A 13,609-nucleotide genomic window follows, 5' to 3' on the forward strand; every position below is an offset into this window, starting at 1 on the left:
AACTCATATATTATATAGAGTCATTACAAACAGAGTGATCTATTTCAAGCGTTTATTTCTGTTAATGTTGATCATTATGGCTTACAGACAATAAAAACATAAAAGTCATTATCTCAGTAAATTAGATTACTTTATAACAACAGCTTGAAAAATGTTTTTAAAATCCGAAATATTGGCCTACTGAAATATATGTTCAGTAAATGCACTCAATACTTGGTCGGGGCTCCTTTTGAATCAATTACTGCATCAATGCGGCGTGGCATGGAGGCGATCAGTCTGTGGCACTGCTGAGGTGTTATGGAAGCCCAAGTTGCTTTGACAGCAGCCTCCAGCTCGTCTGCATTGTTGGGTCTGGTGTTTCTCATCTTCCTCTTGACAATACCCCATAGATTCTCTATGGGGTTAAGGTCAGGCGAGTTTGCTGGCCAATCAAGCACAGTGATACAGTTGTTTTTAAACCAGGTATTGGTACTTTTGGCAGTGTGAACAGTTGCCAAGTTCTGCTGGAGAATGAAATTTCCATCTCCAAAAAGCTTGTCGGCAGAGGGAAGCATGAAGTGCTCTAAAATTTCCTGGTAGACGGCTGTGCTGACTTTGGTCTTGATAAAACACAGTGGACCTAGACCAGAAGATGACATGGCTCCCCAAACCATTACAGATTGTGGAAACTTCACACTAGACCTCAAAGGCTATGTGCCCACGTTGCGGAAATGAAGCAGAAAATTTCTGCTTCATTTCCGCATGTCCTCTCCCGGAAAAACGCATGCGGAATTCCGCACGCGTTTATTGCGCGTTTATTGCGCACTTATCGCGCGTTTACCAAATGCGGAATTGACTTGCGTTTTTAATGCATTGCACAAGGCAATTCCCCTTGCGGAAACGCAAAATTAATGAACATGCTGCGGATTTTTGAACGCAGCATAAACGCTGCGGAAAAATCCGCAGCGTGGGCATAGAACTTGCGGAATCCCCTTGGGGACCATGGGGAGCGGATTACCTAGCGTTTAACAAGCGTTTACGCTGCGGAAATTCCGCAGCGTAAACGCTTGAAAAACGCTACGTGGGCACGCAGCCAAACAGCTTGGATTGTGTGCCTCTCCACTCTTCCTCCAGAGCCTGGAACCTTGATTTCAAAGGAAATCAAAGGAAAATGCAAAATTCCCCATGATTGTGGGGCTTACTGACACAGACTAAGGGACTTTTTAAAGGCTTAGGAAGCCTTTGCAGGTGTTTTTTGTTAATTATTCTAATTTACTGAGATAATGACTTTTGTGCTTTCATTGGCTGTAATTCATAATCATCAACATTAACAGAAATAAACACTTGAAATAGATCACTCTGTTTGTAGTGACTCTATATAATATGAGTTTCACTTTTGTATTGAAGAACTGAAATAAATTCAATTTTTGAGGATATTTTCATTTTGTGAGAAGCACCTGTTGAGCAGTCCCAGCATATACCCAAGATGGTACAACATTACACAGTCCTCACCCTTCCGCTGGCCCGCCTGGGATAAAACAGCTGCGACATTGGGGACTTCCAGGGCCAACTACCTCAGCCAGTGGCCCCCTGCTTCTGGCGGGCCCCCACAGAGAGAAGGTAGCAGCAAGCTTAGGAAGCTAGCAATCCATCGATGTATAAGGCCAGGAGAACCGAGGGCCCCACCCTGGCCTCTCCGAGAGTTTCCATGGGGCCAGATGACCGGTTAGTCCCAATCTGGCTTCTCCGAATGTCTCCATGGGTTCCAGGTGACCGGTGGGTCCTACCTGGCAACCCCAAACAACATATTCATGGGGCCAGGTGACTTCATCGTCCCAACCTGGTCTCCCCAAATGTATCCATGGGCTCTCTGATGGTCAATGGAGCAGATCTGTATCTTTCCAGACAGGGCCTCGTACCCTTAGACCGGAATCATGTAGAATCCAAATCTGTGTCTCTTTGGGTAGAGCCATCCTCCCAAGCTGTTGGTGTGAGAGAGTCTGAACTTTGATTCTCCTTGTAAAGTCTCTTTCCAATTTCTGTTTCAAGTCTCTTTGCAGCAGGATAGAAAAACCCTTTTTATATTTACATATAAAGGTCAGTTAGAGGTAAAGGTGCAGGGCTCACTTAGGGCTCAAGGTTTGAGCTAATCAATTTACATAGTTGGTATGACAGGGGGCTATTGTAAATAAACATTTAGCTGGCTTTTAGTATAATATGTCATTAGCATATTAACAACATCATTGTTTCCAAATGAAGAGAAGACAACATTCAGTTTTATACACATAATAGGGGGTCCTTCTTGAGCAGTCACAGAAATACACATATATTTACAGGTCAACACAAAGATAATAGTGTATTTCTCTTGGATTAACAAATCTAATCGTCTGGCTGACTAAGATTATAAACTGTATCATCATGACCAGGACAATTTTTACAATTCTGACTAGTGTCACTTTATGAGGTAATAACTCTGGAATGCTTCAACGGATCACACTGATTCTGAGAATGTCTTTTCATGACATATAGTACTTCATGATAGTGGTAAAATTTATTCCATATAACTTGTATTTATTTGTGAAAAAATCGGAAATTTGGCGACAATTTGGAAAATTTCACAATTTACAAAATGTGAATTTTCATGCACTTAAATCGGAGAGATATGTTACACAAAATAGTTAATAAATAATATTTCCTACATGTCTACTTTACATCAGCACAATTTTGGAACCAAAATTTTTTCTTGCTAGAAAGTTATTAGGGTTAAAAGTTGACCAGCGACTTCTTATTTTTCCAACAAAATTTACAAAACCATTTTTTTAGGGACCACATCACATTTGAAGTCACTTTGAGGGGTCTATATGACAGAAAATACCCAAAAGTGACACCATTCTAAAAACTGCACCCCTCAAAGTGCTCAAAACCACATTCAAGAAGTTTATTAACCCTTCCGGTGCATCCCAGGAATTTTTGGAATGTGGAAGAAAACAATGAACACTTAACTTTTTTTCACAAAAATTTTACTTTAGACCCATTTTTTTTTCTGCAAGGGTAACAGGAAAAAATGGACCCCAAAATATGTTGTGCAATTTCTCCTGAGCACGCCAATACCCCATATGTGGGAGAAAATCACTGTTTGGGCGCACAGCAGGGTTCGGAAGGTAAGGAGCGCCATTTGACTTTTTGAATGTAAAATTAGCTTGAATAATTAGCCGACGCCATGTCGCGTTTGGGGAGCCCCTGATGTGCCTAAACAGTGGAAACCTCCCACAAGTGACACCATTTTGCAAACTAGACCCATCCGGGAACTTATCTAGATGTGTAGTGAACATTTTGAACCCCAGGTGCTTCACAGAAGTTTATAACATTTAACCGTAAAAATTAATATTTCACATTTTTCCCACAAAAATGTTTTTCAGCCCTCAATTTTGCATTTTCATAAGCATAACAGGAGAAATTGCACCATACATTTTGTTGTGCAATTTCTCCAGAGTATGCAGATACCCCACATGTGGGGAAAAAACACTTTTTGGGTGCACGGCAGGGTTCAGAAGGGAAGGAGCACTGTGCGACTTTTTGAACGCAAAATTGGCTTGAATTGAGAGCGGACGCCATGCCGCGTTTATGGAGCCCCTGATGTGCCTAAACAGTGGAAACCCCCCACAAGTGACCCCATTTTGGAAACTAGACCCCTCAAGGATTGTATCAAGCCATGTAGTGAACATTTTGAACCCAGAGGTAGGACACAAAATTTGATAACATTAGGTCATCATATAGAATAAGTTGTCATTAGTCTTTAGCGCAAGTGCTCACTACTTGAGTTTGCATCGGGTACTTGGGTATGCACCAGATATCGCGGGTGCTCGAGTGACATGCTTGGGTCCCCGCCCCGCATGTTTCATCACAAAAACACCAAAAAAAAATCATGCGGGGATTACCCGTGCATGGCAGGCAATCCTCGCTTGTTTTTTTTTGGCTGTATAACAGCCGCAAAACATATGGGGCGGGGACTCAACACTTGGGGGCGGGCACTTGCGCTCAACACTAGTCGCCATATCGTCTTCATTTTTTTCCTTTACTTTTGAAAAAATCACAACCCTAACCCCACCCCTAATATAACCCGAACTCTAACACAAGCCTAACCCTAATACAACCCAAACCCTAACCGTAACCCTAATCCTAGCACAAGCCTAATCCTAACCCTAGCACAATCCTAACCCTAGCACAACCCTAGCACAACCTTAACCCTAGCACAACCCTAACCCTAGAGTTTATTTTTTATGCTGTTCCTCATGCAGTATAAGTGATTAGACTACTTTATTCTTCGGGTCGCTGTGATTACAGCGATACCAGATTTATATCGGGTTTTTATGATTGATAGCTGTCACACACTAAAAAAAGCCTTTTTTTTTTTTGCAAAGACTAGTTTTTGCATCCCCATATTTTGAGAGCTATAATATTTCCATATTTCGGTTGACAGAGTCATGCAAAGGCTTTTTTTTGGTGGGACAAGTTGACGTTTTTCTTGGTACCATTATCGGGCCCATGACATTTTTTGATCGCTTTCTATTCCAATTATTGGAAAGGAATAAACAAAAAAACAACAATCCAGGAATTTTTTTTAATGCCGTTCCGCATGTGGTAAAATTGATAAGGCAGCGTTATTCTTTGGGTCAGTACGTTTACAGCGGTACCACATTTATATCTTTTTTTATGTTTTGGTGCTTTTATACAATAAAAGCTATTTTATAGAAAAAATATTTTTTTTGCATCGCTTTATTCTTAGAGCTATAACTTTTTTACTTTTTGGCTAATGGAGCTGTATGGCAGCTTGTTTTTTGCGGGACAAGATGACATTTTCAGTGGTATAATTCAGTGGGCATTCTTCCCCTTCCTTTCCCTCATCCATCTCAGATAGTATCTTAGTGTCTCAATTGCCCATTTGATGGCCAAGCACTCCTTCTCTACAATGGCATAGTTCTTTTAACAGGAGGAGAGTTTCCTACTCAGGAATAGGATTGGATGTTCAGCCCCATCTATTTCCTGGGACAACACAGCTCCCAAACACGCCTCGGAGGCGTCAATCTGAACTATGAACTCCTTAGAGAAATCAGGTGCTACTAAGGCTGGGCGGGCTTCAACTCCTGGAATGCAATCTCCGCTTCAGGGAACCACTTGGCCATTGATGTCTTCGTGCCCTTAAAAAGATCAGTCAGGGGGACGGCTATCTTGGCGAAATTAGGGATAAATCACTGATAATATCCCACAATTCCCAGAAACGCCTAAACTTGCTTCTTGGAGTTTGGTTACGGACAATTTCGGATAGCCTCCACCTTATTTACTTGCGGCTTTATTTCGCCCCTTCCGATGATGTAGTCCAAGTATTTTGCCTCTTCCTTGCCCATGGCGTACTTCTTTGGGTTTATAGTAATCCCTGCTTTTGCTTTCCTTAGCGCATCCAGTACTGCCTGGACTTTGTGTAAGTGACTTCCCCAATCCGGGCTGAATATCACAATGTCATCCAGGTAAGCTGCAAAAGCACCCGTCAGGAGTAGAGAATCTGCCAGTACCCTTTCTTTAGGTCCAGGGTGGTGATATATCTGGCTGACCCTAGCCTCTCAATGAGCTCATCGACGCGGTCATCGGATACACGTCGAACTTTGATACCTCATTCAACTTCCTGTAGTCATTACAGAACCGCCATTCTCCATCCGCCTTCTGCATCAGGACAATGGGGCTGCACCAGCCGCTCTTTGACTCCTTGATGACGCCCAGGCTCAACATTCTCCTCACCTCCTTGGAGATCACCTTGCGGCGGGCTTCAGGAATCCAATACAGCCTTTGATTCACCCTAACATGTGGCTCCATCAAGATTTCATGCTCGGGCTTCAGGATTGTCCCCAGGCATGTTACTTCCACCGGCTCCCTGTTTCGCCAAGGTTTGAGCAGGTTAATGTGGTACACCTGATACAGATTTTTTTCTCCCCAGTTGGTGGACCTTGTAGTTGATGTCACTCAACTTTTTCGACCACCTCATATGGCCCCTGCCACTTGGCCAGGAATTTACTCTCCACCGTTGGGATCAACACCAACACCCAGTCTACAGGGCTAAACTGCCTCAGTCTCGCTGACCAATTGTAGACCCTAGCTTGGGCCTCTTGTGCTTGAAGGAGGCTCTCTCTTACAATCAACATCACTCTCGCAATCTGGTCTTGCATCTGGGCCACTTGCTCGATGACACTTCGGTGGGGTGTTACCTCGACTTCCCAGGTCTCCTTCGCAAGGTCCAATAGTCATCGAGGGTGCCATCCATAAAGCAACTCAAAGGGTGAGAACCCCGTAGAGGCCTGGGGGAACTTCCCTAATGGAGAATTGCGAGTAGGGGAGTAGGCAATCCCAGTCTCGGCCATCCTTCTCTAAGACCTTTTTAAGCATGGACTTTAGGGTCTTATTGAAACTCTCTATCAGGCCGTCCATCTGCAGATGGTACACGAACGTCCTGAGTTGTGTAATCTGGAGAGCCTGGCACAACTCCCTCATCACTTTCGACATGGAAGGAGTTCCCTGGTCTGTCAGGATATCCTTTGGCAGGCCCGCCCGGGAGAAGATATGTACCATCTCTTGGGTTATACTCCTGGCAGAGGAGTTTCTCAAGGGTAACACCTCTGGGTACCATGTTGCATAATCCAGCACCACCAGGATGCATTGGTGGCCCCTGGCTGACTTAGCTAAGGACCCTACAAGGTCCATGGCAATTCGATCAAACGGGACCTCTATAATGGGCAACGGGACCAGGAGACTCTGGAAATGGGACACGGGAGCAGTTAGCTGACAAGTAGGGCAATACCGGCAGAAATTAACAATTTCTCGGTGACACCCAGGACAGTAGAACCTCTATAGGACCCGCTCTTGTGTTTTGTCTACTCCCAGATGCCCACCTAAGACATGCAAACTGGCCAAATCTAATACTCTACATCTATAGGGACCCGGCACTAACAACTGCTCTATCACTTCCCCTCTTGGTTTAGTGACCCAATAGAGCAGCTTCTCATTTAAAGTGAAATATGGAAACCTGGTGTCAGCCCCCAGCTCTTGAGCAAACCCTATTTATCACAGTCATATTGTCAAATGCACCTTTCAATGTAAGATCCTGCATTTGTACCATACCAAAATTCCCCCCAGAAATGCCCAGTTAAGGAATCTCATCCTCATGGGTCCCTGTCTCGTCCTCATCGCCAGCAAGGACACACAGGGGGAACTCATCCGCCTCTGACTGTAATGGGGATACTTCATGGACAAACTGGCTCTGGTCTGAGCTACTGGCCACCCCCGACTTTCCCCACAAGTCCCAGAACAGCCTGAAGTCCCGCCCGATTATAACTGGGTGTAACAAGTCTCTGACTACCCTGACCTCATGGGACTCAGACCCACTGTTTGTTCTTATAGTCACTATGGCGACAGGGTAGTCTTTGGTGTTCCCGTGGATACAGCGGACACCCACATGTTTTCCAGGGATCAACAGGTGGGGGAGCGTGGCCCTTACCAGAGTCACCAAACTCCCTGAGTCCAAAAGGCCCAACACCAGTACCCCATTTATGGTCACTGGACATGACTGTGGCCCCTCATGGGGCTGATAGTCCACACTGCAGGCAGGGTATGCATCGTATGAACAGTGCCTGCCAACGCTGCAGTTCGTCTGTTCAGAGGACATAGAGCAATGGGCGCCTATGTGTCCAGGCCTTCGGCATCTCCAGCAGATCATGTCTTTCCCAGCGGGCTTTGGTATCCCTCAGCAACCCCTTGGGACCTTGTATTTCCCCTAGTTGTGGCTCTACCACATCTCTTTTGGGACTCAGGCTCCCTCTGAGTACCCCTCTATGGGGATGCAGCACCACCTAACTTCCTTAGTGACCTCTCAACCACCTGGTATCTTTCTATGAGGCCAACCAGGTATCACGGGTGTGTCAGGTGTGACAGACATTCATCCTGGATCCAGCTGTAGAAGGTCCTTGCACTTGGCTCTGCAGGCACCTTCTTGATCTTTCCTTCTCTGTAGTGCAGTGATATCTTGCTCCTTCTAGGACCCAGCAGTGGCCTCCACCTACTGCTGCTGATTGACACACCCTTGCTGGATGTTTAAATGCTCTCGGTCTCTCCAGAGAGTCGCTGGTGATAGCTGTATGTTCCTCTGTCCTGTTCTGAAGTACTTGTAGTCAACTTGTGTCTTCTTGGAGTTCCAGTGGAGGACAGTTGGCGTGATCTCTCTGGTGTCTTCTCAAGCTAAGTGTATTACTTTGTCTGTTTACCTGTTTGTCTTTAGTTGTAATGGGAGCTAGCTAGTGCTCACCCCGCCCCCCCCATCTAGGTCCTATTGCTAGGGGCAGTCAGGGATTAGATTTCTTGCTCGGAGATAGGTGGGGAACCTATTTAGGGACCTTATGGGAGAAAGGGTATTGTCAGATCTGCCTTGGGGTCTCAACCCCCCTTTCCCTAGTGTTTGGGCTCCCTTCCCCTCTTCCCATTGTTGTGCTCTTAGTCTTTCCCTCACCTTGCGTTACACCAGGTCGTCCACATTCCGGGGGTCTCCCTGCGCAACCCAGGTCTTCACCAGCCTGGGCAGGGAGTGCACAAATCTGTCCATGACTACCCGCTCGACCATCTGGGCTGGAGTGGCGGACTCCGGATGCAGCCACTTCTGCACAAGATGCAGAAGGCCGAACATTTGGGAGTGAGGTGGTTTATCATCGCATTATGCCCAGTGGTGGACCCTTTGGGCTCTGACTGACACAATCCCTCCAGCACATGCCAGTATCTCAGTTTTTAGCTTAGAATACTCTTGTGCATCCTGTAAGGCCAGATCATAATAAGCCTTTTGGGGCTCACCAGTCAGATAGGGCACCAGCATCTCTGCCCACTGATCCGGCGGTAGCTTCTCCCGCTCTGCCACCCTCTCAAACACAGTCAAGAAAGCTTCCACATCATCGCCCGGGGTAATTTTTTGCATGGCTCGTCTTACCGCTTTCCAGACATACGTGTCATCACCTAGAGTTGGGGGAGGGGCTGCTGACCTCCCACGAACCGCCACTCAAGCAATTCCATCTGCTGTTGATGGAGCTGGTCTTGTTGGTGCTGCTGCTGTTGGTGGATCTGTTGCAATAGTAGCTTGCTTGTCTCCTGCTGGGCTAGTACAAGATGCTTGACCAGTTCCTCCATACTGTATGTCTTCGTTTCCTGGCTTATGTCCACCTTTACCCAGGACATGTGTGGCGCCCGTGTCTATAGTGCCACAAAATGCCTGCATGTGTAATATAATTATTTGTATTACCAGCAATGGTGAGGGATAAGTTCTCTGCTGTTAACATTGCATACACACATTGTTACCCGATCCGTTATTGAGGGAGTGTGCACTTTTGCCTAAACCAGGAAGTTGTGCACCATCCCTCAGAGAGGGAAGGAAGTGCTTTAGAAGTTGTAGTGTGAGGAGGAAAAGGGTAGCATCATGGAGATCCTAGTGCAAGGGAGAGAAGCATGCTCTCTCTGAAAGGACAAGCTGTATAAGGCTGGGTCCCAGTCCCGAGAACACAGACTTCCAGGGTCCGTGCTAAATTGAAAGACCGCTCAGTCTTTATGACTGTCAGAAGAGTGCTTTTTCCTAGGGGCTCAGCGGTGCATAGAATCAGGGACACTACTACAAGAGAAAGTAGGTGTTTTCCACAGGATTCAAGCTGCCTGCTCACTGGAAGGAATCATGGATCCAGTAACTGTTTACCTTGGACCCCTGGGAGGAGGGCTACACAACCTCACAGCAGAGAATCTGAACCCTACCATGCAGGTCTGTCCAAAACCCTGTATGTGAATTGTATAGAAGCTTCTGGAACGGTTTGCAGAACTCCAGTAAAAGGTACAAAATGGTTATTATAATACAGCATAGGCCAGTACGTATTTTAAATCCAGCATAGATACAGCAATAGATATATTAAAATATAACCTTTATTAAATAAATTTAAAAAAATATCCAAAGTGCTATGTGCATACAAGTGTATAAATTATACCCAATAGATTAAGCATGGTATATACAAACAAATACCATAAATTTGTGTTCCAGCATCTCCCTATTAAAAAATCATCATATATAGGGTAAATATGAATGCTATAGGTATTCAAATAGATGCAAGGCTATATAAAATCACAGCCTTATAAAGACCCAAATAACAGTAGTATAGAAAATCGCAGTTATTTACATGCATCACCAAATATAGAAATGTGAGTCTTATGTAACTGCTAAAAGACCACTGTATATGATAGCAAAAAACATATAAGGAGCCTCTTGTCACCAGTAAGGCTTTAAATCCTTTATATGTATATAAGGAAAGATCTCACCCGGGGCCTTTTAATATTCCCCATATATTCTGGGTGATGATCTGATCCACAGAACACCCGATGCGTTTCTCTCCTTCATCAGGGGTATATCGTTGCTCAGTAAACGTGCTTTAGGTCATGATTGATGCCACTGTAATTGCAGGTATTCAAGATGCTTTATATATGCACAGAAACCGCGCTTTGCTCAAAATTCCGGAGCACGCTGTGACGAACTTCCAGGTCCCAGAAGAACCCACAAACCGGAAGTACGTCACGCGTCACCATAGCTTCTGAACGCTAACAGCAATGGTGCTGGACCACATGCGCAACTTCCGCTAACGCAATCAAAAAATACCACATTGCAAATGCTGAACCGCATAGACCCCTCATCCAACGTGGTACAGCAAACCATAATGGATGGGTATTAGGAGGTACGAAAAAAGTGGAATAGATATGTCGCACCCCCCAACTCAGTACAATAAATCATACAGAGTCCCCATACGCATGGTAATAACGGGGCTTAATGTAACTCAACCACATCAAAAAGCCCCAGTGCCTAAATCAGAACGTGCAGCTTTCTCAGAGATAATCAAAAAACTGGACCTCGAGAATATAGAAATAGAAATGATTAAAAAAAAGCTAAACCATATAGACGTACTTCCGGTTTGCGGGGTCTTCTGGGACCGGAAGTGCGTCACAGCGTGCTCCGGAATTTTGAGCAAAGCGCGGTTTCTGTGCATATATAAAGCATCTTGAATACCTGCAATTACAGTGGCATCAATCATGACCTAAAGCACGTTTACTGAGGAACGATATACCCCTGATGAAGGAGAGAAACGCGTCGGGTGTTCCGTGGATCAGATCATCACCCAGAATATATGGGGAATATTAAAAAGCCCCGGGTGAGATCTTTCCTTATATACAGATAAAGGATTTAAAGCCTTACTGGTGACAAGAGGCTCCTTATATGTCTTTGCTATCATATACAGTGGTCTTTTAGCAGTTACATAAGACTCACATTTGTATATTTGGTGATGCATGTAAATAACTGCGATTTTCTATGCTACTGTTATTTGGGTCTTTATAAGGCTGTGATTTTATATAGCCTTGCATCTATTTAAATACCTATAGCATTCATATTTACCCTATATATGATGATTTTTTAATAGGGAGATGCTGGAATACAAATTTATGGTATTTGTTTGTATATACCATGCTTAATCTATTGGGTATAATTTATACACTTGTATGCACATAGCACTTTGGATATTTTTTTAAATTTATTTAATAAAGGTTATATTTTAATATATCTATTGCTGTATCTATACAAAATGGTTATTAGCCTGTCTCAAGCTGATTATTCTCTGCTGCGCTATTACTGCTCCAACTTCCCTGAGAGCCAGCCTTGGTTTGGAAGGGTTAATCATCTGGCACTGCTCATCACCACCTAACTCCCAGGGATCTTCATCAGTGTCCGGCCATACCAGGCAGAACATCCCAACTGGCCTCACAAACCCTTTTTATTATTTTATTATTAACCCCCACAATTGACAAAGACTGTCATGCTCCCCCGGTCTTCCAGATCAGCACTCGGACCACCGTGCACCAGTACCATGACTGCAGCGGCCCGGCCGTGGCGGCACACATGTGGTTTGTCCTCAGCCGCTACACTTGGCTTCTGGGGATCTTGCCCACACTTCTACCACCATCTGTGGTAGATCGCTCACTCAACTGCACATGGAGGTAGACAAAGGTACGCTGTCTCTTTAAACTTTTGGTTGGCTTATTAAAATGCTTAATAAACCAACACTGAGTCCATAAAAGAAAACAAGGCCCTTTGGGCAAAACCGGGAAAACACAGCAAAATGGTAACACAAAACACAGTCTTTGTGGTAGCAGGGATCTGCATGCTCAGAGTTCAGCAACTCCACATGGTTCAGGTTAGCTCCACACAAACTGATCTCGAGTTCCTCTCTCCAGACCTACAGTGGTGGCCAAAAGTATTGGCATCCCTGCAATTCTGTCAGATAATACTCAGTTTCTTCCTGAAAATGATTGCAATCACAAATTCTTTGGTATTATTATCTTCATTTAATTTGTCTTCAATGAAAAAACACAAAAAGAATTTTCCTAAAGCCAAATTGGATATAATTCCACACCAAACCTAAAAAAGGGGGTGGACAAAAGTATTGGCACTGTTTGAAAAATCATGTGATGCTTCTCTAATTCGTGTAATTAACAGCACCTGTAACTTACCTGTGGCACCTAACAGGTGTTGGCAATAACTAAATCACACTTGCAGCCAGTTAACATGGATTAAAGTTGACTCAACCTCTGTCCTGTGTCCTTGTGTGTACCACATTGAGCATGGAGAAAATAAAGAAGACCAAAGAACTGTCTGAGGACTTGAGAAACCAAATTGTGAGGAAGCATGAGCAATCTCAAGGCTACAAGTCCATCTCCAAAGACCTGAATGTTCCTGTGTCTTCCGTGCGCAGTGTCATCAAAAAGTTTAAAGCCCATGGCACTGTGGCTAACCTCCCTAGATGTGGACGGAAAAGAAAAATCGATGAGAGATTTCAACGCAAGATTGTGCGGATGGTGGATAAAGAACCTTGACTAACATCCAAACAAGTTCAAGCTGCCCTGCAGTCCGAGGGTACAACAGTGTCAACCCGCACTATCCGTCGGCGTCTGAATGAAAGGGGACTGTATGGTAGGATACCCAGGAAGACCTCACTTCTTACCCCGAGACATAAAAAAGCCAGGCAGGAGTTTGCCAAAACTTACCTGAGAAAGCCTAAAACGTTTTGGAAGAATGTTCTCTGGTCAGATGAGACAAAAGTAGAGCTTTTTGGGAAAAAGCATCAACATAGAGTGTACAGAAAAAAAAAGAGGCATTCAAAGAAAAGAAAACGGTCCCTACAGTCAAACATGGCGGAGGTTCCCTGATGGTTTGGGGTTGCTTTGCTGCCTCTGGCACTGGACTGCTTGACCGTGTGCATGGCATTATGAAGTCTGAAGACTACCAACAAATTTTGCAGCATAATGTAGGGCCCAGTGTGAGAAAGCTGGGTCTCCCTCAGAGGTCATGGGTCTTCCAGCAAGGACAATGACCCAAAACACACTTCCAAAAGCACTATAAAATGGTTTGAGAGAAAGCACTGGAGACTTCTAAGGTGGCCAGCAATGAGTCCAGACCTGAATCCCATAGAAAACCTGTGGAGAGATCTCAAAATGGCAGTTTTGAGAAGGCACCCTTCAAATATCA

This window comes from Phyllobates terribilis, unplaced genomic scaffold, assembly GCF_046119375.1.
Source record: "Phyllobates terribilis strain yellow unplaced genomic scaffold, ASM4611937v1 Scaffold_3__8_contigs__length_932513732, whole genome shotgun sequence".
NCBI lineage: Eukaryota > Metazoa > Chordata > Amphibia > Anura > Dendrobatidae > Phyllobates > Phyllobates terribilis.